The sequence below is a fragment of the Rhinopithecus bieti genome, unplaced genomic scaffold (assembly GCF_001698545.2).
Source record: "Rhinopithecus bieti isolate Rb0 unplaced genomic scaffold, ASM169854v2 scaffold_61298, whole genome shotgun sequence".
NCBI lineage: Eukaryota > Metazoa > Chordata > Mammalia > Primates > Cercopithecidae > Rhinopithecus > Rhinopithecus bieti.
The window spans coordinates 797,438-804,272 of record NW_016823727.1 but is presented as its reverse complement, the minus strand read 5'-3'; the positions used below and the strand labels follow the sequence as shown (position 1 = coordinate 804,272).

General features: G+C 40.5%; 1 protein-coding gene across 1 annotated transcript in view; it reads right to left on the bottom strand.

Moving 5' to 3' along the window:
* Positions 1-1,314, bottom strand: part of USP44 (ubiquitin specific peptidase 44) — a 37,230-nt gene extending 35,916 nt beyond the window's left edge. The window contains exon 1 of the mRNA XM_017861761.1: positions 1,096-1,314. The gene's annotated coding sequence lies outside the window, so the exon portion shown is untranslated. The remainder of the gene's footprint in view (positions 1-1,095) is intronic.
* Between the last annotated feature and the right edge of the window lie 5,521 nt (positions 1,315-6,835).

Genomic DNA, 6,835 nt, shown 5'->3' with positions numbered 1-6,835 from the left:
AAAAAAAAAAAAAAAAAAAAAAAAAATCTGATATAGTAACACAGGAAGTTCTTATGTTAACAGTATAGATAACAAAATAGCAACAATGTCTAATCAATTCATGTTTGAAAAATACCAAATATGTACATGAAGTTACAACTGCATAAAATGTAGTCACGCAAATAAAGATTAAAGGGATGGATTTGCATAGTTTAATACTCATTTCCTTCTTTTTTCTATATATTTAAGTGCATAATAATTCTGGTTCAATAATGACCCCAGTACACTTCTCCCAGTCAAAACATCTAACCTCTATCTTGTACTTTTGCCCACTACCTGAATTTCTCAAATGCATTAAAAGCATTGCATAAGGGCATCTCTTAAGATGAAATATTTAAAATTTAAGTATTTCTGGCATGCAATATGGTTTTTCCTGTAATTCCTTGAAAGCAAAATATGAATAATAGAAAAATCAAAACTCTTGCGTTCCTATTATAATGCCATAAAACCATTCTGGAAGGTCGTTTGGGAGATACGAAGAGTCTTAGTTGCCTCCCTCTGGTCTAGTAATTGGGCGGGGTCTTTTAAGGACTAAAATGATGTGAATAAATGAAGAGAAAGAGTGGAATGGGAAGAAAAGCAGAGGCAAGCTGTGTAAGGCATAGGTGGAGAGTGCTGAATAGTATCTTCAATAAAATGCCTTAATACAATGATGTAAGCTAGGAAGAGGTGAGGAGTGGGAAGGGAAGAGGCTGGAGACAAGAAATTCTCATTACTAGAGTTAGTAATTAAAGAGCAGATGTTTGTAGTTTAGCTTTTTCTTCATACTTATTACTACTTAATTCAACTTTGAAATTTCCTCAGCTACCATTTTATTCATGATCTTCACTACCTAGGCCTAAATTATACCATGTTCTAGCTCCTTTCCTGAGCTCCAGATCCTCTCTATTGCAATTTCATTTTTACACAGCAATCATAATCATTCTTCTCCTTAAATTTTCCTATTTGTTTTTTACCCGTGTCATCGAATCTAAGCTTTTACTGTCACATAAAAAAAAGAAAAAGAAAAAATCCTCCTTCCCTGCCCACCTTCATCAGTGATGTCCCCACACTTACCTGTTAAAACCTCAAAATCAGTCTTTCTCCAGGTCGGCCTTTGGACAACTCAGAGGTCAGTCCCTGTAGGATTGCCCACTTTCCATCAGGGCAGATGCTGATCTCCTAAGTGAAAAGTCCTGGCCGCTGCCTCCAGTGGCCCCCTGCAAATCATTACAAATCAACTTCTTTCAGGTCTGGCTTAAACTCTCACCTCCTGGAAACTGCTTTCCTGAAGTCACAACCGGGCGTGCAGATCCCCATCCCCCACCCCCAGCAGTGCATTATTATGCAGTCACTGCTTTTGTTCCGAGTTCTGAGCCTGCTTCTATTTGCATCTAACCTCTTTGGGGGCCGGGACTGTGCACTTGCTCCCTTTCTATACCTCTCCACAGTTCCTAGTACTGGCCAAAAACACTGCTGAAATGCCTAATGAATCAACTAGAAGTTCCTTAGCATAATATAGGGGCGTGGAAGTGATGTTTAGGGGGATTTCCTTTGTTTCCCTGATGCCCAGATGGAGAGAAATGGCAATTTGCCCTTCCAAGGTAAGCAGTTTCCTAAACAAGATAAAATTTTAACGATTCTGAAACCCAATGAGTGTGTAACTACTCAATTCTGAGGTACTACACAGACTAGTTCTGCCCTTTGTATTCTGAGAGAAAAGTATGAATGAATTAAAAGAAGACAAAACATTGTAAATTTCATTAACCTCAGAGTGACTTTTTATGCTTTATGTCGATTTTTAGAATTTCCTAGTCCAGTCTTTCATGAATCAAAGAATATTTCAGGAATCCTAATTGCAGACTGAAGAATTTATGAGCTTATTAAATTTTAGGAATCTGCTTTTAAGACTTTTCAGAGTTTTACAGACAATGCTCTTACCTAATAACTAAGATTCATTTAACATTTTTTTGAACACCTACATGCCTGGCACCATGCTAAGAGATTGAGATATTCATAGCATTCATTTCAATGGTTATGAGGAGATGAAGGATTGAGCAGAGGAAGTGGGTAAAGAAACGCTAAAGAACTCAGCCATAAACTTTTGATTAAGGTGTAGCAACACACTTCAGTTGAACTTTTTAAATGAGAGGAACCCAAATGACCTTAAACTTCTGGCAAATATGACAGAAAGGAGTTGAGAGAGTAGTATGGAAAAAAGAACACCAGATGTAAGCTATGGTCTTAGTGGAGGAAAGTGAGTAGCAGGGGCTTTAGAATTCACCTTTTTTCTTTAAGAATGAGGGTGGTAGCAGGTAAGGAAGGTAAATGCCAGCTGAGTAGATGGTACCAAAGTTGATTTGTTTTTAAAAGACCATTGTTTATTTGGTGGTCTGTCAGGGAAACTTGTACCTTGGAGGTGAATTTCCAACATAGGCCTACTGGAGACTGAAACCCTGAGCTCCAGGGTTTAGGTATTAATGGAAGCAAAATTGTGAAGTGAATCCATTTCTCCCCCTTTTAAACGTTCACTCCACCTCCACCCTATACTCAGTTTTTCTTTCTTCTTTTCTTTTCTTTTTTTGAGACAGAGTTTCACTCTGTCACCCAGGCTGGAGTGCCGTGGCGCGATCTCGGCTCACTGCAACCTCCACCTACTGGGTTCAAGCAATTCCCCTGCCTCAGCCTCCTGAGTACCTGGGATTACAGGTATGCACCACCGCGCCGGGCTAATTTTTGTATTTTTAGTAAAGATGAGGTTTCACCATGTTGGTTAGGCTGGTTTCCCATTCCTGACCTCGTGATCCGCCCACCTCGGCCTCCCCAAGTGCTGGGATTACAGGCGTGAGCCACCATGCCTGGCCTACTCTAGGCTCACTTTTACAGGGATCCTCAGGCTGGTGTGTCCAGGGCTTTACTGCAGTCTGTCTCTCTTCCTTCCCATTAAAACTTTTCCCATTTTGTTCAGGACAGTTACCCCATCCTTTCATTATCTCTCTCTTTTTATTTGTTTTTAAAATAGAGACAGGGTTTTGTCACCAGGCTGGAGTGCAGTAGCGTGATCATGGCTCACTGCAGCCTTGACCTCTCAGGCTCAAGCAATCCTCCCACCTCAGCTTCCTGTGTAACTGGGACCACAGGCATGCGACACAACTTTTGGCTAATTGATTTTTTGTAGAGATGTGGGGGCTGGGCAGCGGTTCTCCCTATGTTACCCAGGCTGGTCTCATACTCCTGGCCTCAAGCAATCCTAGTACCTCGGCCCCCCAAAGTGCTGGGTTTACAAGCATGAGCCACCATGCCTGGCCCCAACCTGTCATTATCTAAGGAGCTCAGTTATGAAGTTAAGTTATCTACTTTGTATTGTTAGTGTTTAGTATTTTTGTTTTCATTTCTCTCTAAGACTGTTCTAATGGAACCTCCTGTAGACATCCAGAGTATGGAATCTCTAAAATGACATTTTAAACGTTGTGACAGATCAGTGGGATAGATATTTTCCTAAGCCAAGGTACTTTCTTTCCAAGGATAAGCTATGGGAGGTGATGAGAGCAGAATACACATGCACACACACTATACACACACGCACATACATATATATACACATACGCACACCCATATATATACACATACGCACATATATAATTACAATTCATTTCGCTGTAATAACAATTTGTCTAGTTATTTGCAATCCTTTCAGGATTTTTAAAATTTCTATCTCATTTGTAGAGTTTGGAAAATAGTATCCATTCTATCTTCTTCACAATAATGTTTTAAGGATCAAATGAGGTTTTGCCCATGGAAACTGCCTAAACTGTAAGGAGAAAAGTCAGTGTGTTTATCATTATTTCTCTCTTAGGGTTACTATTACCCTGTAAAGTTTTTTGAAGTCAGGAACAGACTTTTGTTCATATTTATAACCCCTATAGCAATTGATACAGAACCTCACTCAGAACAGATAAGCGGTGTTCCTTTAAATCAAGTTTTACTTCTGTACTAAAGTAAAAGTGCTATAAAGGTTAAAATTAAGTCTATTACTCTGAGAAACATGGTGATAATATTTTAGCCTCCCTGTCTCATAGTAGGGAGGGAAAGGATCTGGAAAGGCAGAGGGAGAAAAGGAATGGCACTAGAGGTAGAAATTTCAACTCTTAAAGTTTTAGTAAACCATGCCAAAAGACACTAGTAACTTTTCATGGGGAGAGATTATTGGGGTACTAAAGTTTTATTTTATACTCTATACATGTTTTAACCCCATTTCCTTTTTTAAAAAAAAATAGTAGAATGAGGAAAGTGTCGATGGATAATTGTAGTTGTTTGTATAATTATTTACATCTTGCCAAACCATTTGGAAATTGAAATCCTGCAGTGTCGCTCCTGGGTTGTAAAAGATAAGAAAAGTAAACAGAAAACCACCTCAATGCAGTGTGATATTGCGTCATTTAAAGGAAACCACAAACTGTCTATTCAGGATGTATGCGCACAATGAAAAGAGCTAACAATTCTTCATGTGTGCGAGCTAAGGATGACCAACCTGTTTTTCTCTGCCATCTTAAGGTTGCTTCTTCTTACGCCAAAGTACCCGTGGTAGCAATCATTGATTTAGTAATCTGTAAATAGTGTCTGTAAGCCCCTTTTCCTTAGCTAACCAGTGATTAACTCCTAGAAAAACCACATTTTTTTTCCTGCCACCCAAGAGTGCAGTGGCGTGATCTCGGCTCACTGCAGCCTTGACCTCCCAGGCTCAAGCAATCCTCACACCTCCCAAGTAGCTGGGACTACAGGTACATGCCACTACACCCAGCTAATTTTTGTATTTTTTGTACAGATGGGGTTTCACTATGTTGCCAAGGCTAGTCTTGGACTCTTGAGCTCAAGTGATCCACCCATGTGGGCTTTCCAAAGTGCTGGGATTACAGGCATGAGCCACTGCACCCAGCCTTGAAAGCCACATTTCTGAGGGAAACTCTCTGGGGGAAGGGAGGTTGTGTGTAAGGTAAATAGTCCCTATCTATTTCATTTTACTTTTGGTTTTGAAATTAGTGTTTAAAGAATTAAGCATAATGAATACTTGATATGAATTTCTTGGATGGTTTTTGAGATGGAGTCTCACTCTTGTTGCCCAGGCTGGAGTGCAATGACACAATCTCGGCTCACTGCAACCTCCGCGTCCCGGGTTCAAGTGATTCTCCTGCCTCAGCCTCCTGAGTACCTGATATTACAGGCACCTGCCACCACACCCAGCTAATTTTTTTATTTTTAGTAGAGACAGGGTTTCACCATGCTGGCCAGGCTGGTCTCAAACTCCTGACCTCAGGTGATTCACCCACCTTGGCCTCCCAAAGTGCTGGAATTACAGGCGTGAGCCACTCTGTTTGGTCCTTGGATTTTTTAAATGTCCTAAATATGTGGTTCCTAATCTTTAGAAAAATAATGAAGGATGAATCAAACATTATAGGAAAAAAAAAAGCTCGAAATATGACATGTAATGGAATGTTTTTCACAAGTATAAAGTTTTATTTTGTTTATTTGGATGAAAACTCCAAAATGCCACAGGAATGATCATAGAAGGAAATTTCTATAAATTCACCATTAAATGCCTATGAAATAATCTTTTCTTAAAAATCAATGGTAGTAATCAGGGATGACTTAAACATTTATTTGCTTATGCCCATAACATCGTATTAAATTTAAGATAAGGGCCGGGTGCGATGGCTCACGCCTGTAATCCTAGCACTTTGGGAGGCCGGGGTGGGCGAATTGCTTGAATTCAGGAGTTCGAGACCAGCCTGGGCAACATGGTGAAACCCCGTCTCTACTAAAATACAAAAATTTGCTGGGCGTGGTGGTGCCTGTAATCCCAGTTACCCGGGAGGCTGAGACAGGAGAATCACTTGAACCTGGGAGGCAGATGTTGCAGTGAGCTGAGATTATGCCATTGCACTCCAGCCTGGGTGACAGAGCGAGACTCTGTCTCAAAATAAATAAATTAATTAATCAATTTAAGATAAAAGGGCCGGGTGCGGTGGCTCATGCCTGTAATCCCAGCACTTTGGGAGGCTGACGTGGGTGGATCACCTGAGGTCAGGAGTTTGAGACAAGCCTGGCCAACATGGCGAAACCCCGTCTCTACTAAAAATACAAAAATTTGCCGGGCGTGGTGGTGGGCGCTTGTAATCCCAGTTACCCGGAAGGCTAAGGCAGGAAAATCACTTGAACCCGGGAGGCAGAGGTTGCAGTGAGCTGAGATCATGCCACTGCACTCCAGCCTGGGTGACAAGAGCAAAATTCCGTCTCAAAAAAAAAAAAAAATTAAGACGTAAATGTGGTCTTATCATTAGTCACAAAATTAAACTGTGCAAGACAATTATAATTCTGCCTAGCCTCATAATGAATAATTTTCCCCTTATTATTTTGTTAAATATCAGTCTACATGTAATTAAGATTAGACTTATTCCTGCAAGAGAACCTACATAGTAGCCCTTTGTTGTGTTAGTGTGATGGGATGCCAGGAGAGACCAAATGTCCTTGGTCCGGTTTTGGGGGTCAAAAATGCCCATATTACTAAACAACTTAAGGTCTCAGGGTAAAATGAAAATCTGGGAGGAGATAATTTAGTAAGCTCTTATTAGTGCTAATACCTGAGTACAAATTAATGAGTTAGGTAAGTTTATCATGTCCTGAAGAAAGTTGGAAGCATGTTGTTAAATTGTGATTGAGAGGGAAAAGGAAGGGTAAGAAAGGTGTGTGGGTAGTAGGCTGCCTGTGGGAGACCAGATCAAGAGTGGGGCACTCACTGTGTCTTTGGAGAAATAGAAAG